At 36.4% G+C, this 1,265-nt stretch overlaps 1 protein-coding gene across 4 annotated transcripts in view; it reads right to left on the reverse strand.

Annotated features, from left to right (window-relative positions):
- The window catches only part of LIPA (lipase A, lysosomal acid type), a 38,718-nt gene that overhangs the window by 12,909 nt on the left and 24,544 nt on the right, over positions 1 to 1,265 (reverse strand). The window lies entirely within an intron of this gene.

Here is a 1,265-nt window from a genome sequence, read left to right on the forward strand (position 1 = left end):
AAACACTGAAGTTGTTTAATCTAGTAAATCAAGTATTTGTTAAGTGCTTGTTCCAAATCTCCACCTTGATATACACTGAAAGAAATCCAGATTAGAAGCAGAGAGCTTCCCTGTTTCTCAACAATGTGAATGAAAGTTGAGACTATTCCCAGAGACTCACCCAACCAGCTACACCACCATCAGCCATTCAAACTTTGAAACACTCAAATAAACCACCAGTGTCTCAAAAGAAACTCACACGGTAGTATCCCCTAGCTCTGAAATGTCTTTTAGCCCTCTCCCAGGTCCCTCCTTGCCACTCTTCCCACTTTAGAAGGGCCACGAGCAGGCATGAAATATAAATGATGAAAAACACCTGGTTTTCTGAGGGTGAGACAATTTAAACAGATACATCGAGGCACTGAAAAGCATTCATACCTTTAAAATAGTAATTCTTCCCTCAAAATATATTCTAAGGAGATCATGTGACACAAACACAATGCTATTAGCCATTGTAAACACATCCCATAAATTATGGAACAAGTCCCCTGCCCCTAATTAAAGAAATTCTTGCTTGCTAGAGTTATGGGCAATTTTCATGTTATAGTGTTTTACACTTTGCTAAATGTTCTGTTTATCTTTATTTATAAAGGACACATATTATGCTTATAATTAATAAATTAAAGCATAAATTTAAAATGTAATACAGCTTTTTAAAACTGTAAAAAAAAAAGTGTATCTCGTCAACCTGTAAACCATAAACCAGTTTTGCCCATTTTTAAATTCCCCTTAGCTTTAAAAAGTTCATTTTCTGGTTTCAATTTTTAAAATCTTTTTGAAAACTTGTTTTCTACCTTTTCATACCCCTATATGTATTTTCCTTAACTACGAGAATATATCCTAGAATGTGGCTTATATAATTCCTTCAATTTCAAAAGAACCATATACCCTATTTGGCCACTAATATTAAAGTCAGAATATCCAGGGAAGACTCAATATCACCAAAAACAATTTTTGCCCTATTTATTATTTCTCCTTGGCCTTTTTAAAAAAACAAACAAACAAACAAACAAACAAACAAAAAAAACCACCTATTTGAGGGACCAGCAGTTAGTGTAATGGCTATGTCACTAGACTCCCATGTAGTCGATCATGGTTTGAGTCCCGAACCTGGTAGTTTAAACTCACACCAGGCACGTGTGTGTGCATGCCCAAGATCCTGAGAGGAGAATGGAGGAGAAGGGATTGCAGTATGGCGATCCCCTCTGGGGGGGGGGGAGTGATTT

Source organism: Tupaia chinensis, unplaced genomic scaffold (genome assembly GCF_000334495.1).
Source record: "Tupaia chinensis unplaced genomic scaffold, TupChi_1.0 Scaffold000217_1, whole genome shotgun sequence".
In the NCBI taxonomy this organism is placed as follows: domain Eukaryota; kingdom Metazoa; phylum Chordata; class Mammalia; order Scandentia; family Tupaiidae; genus Tupaia; species Tupaia belangeri.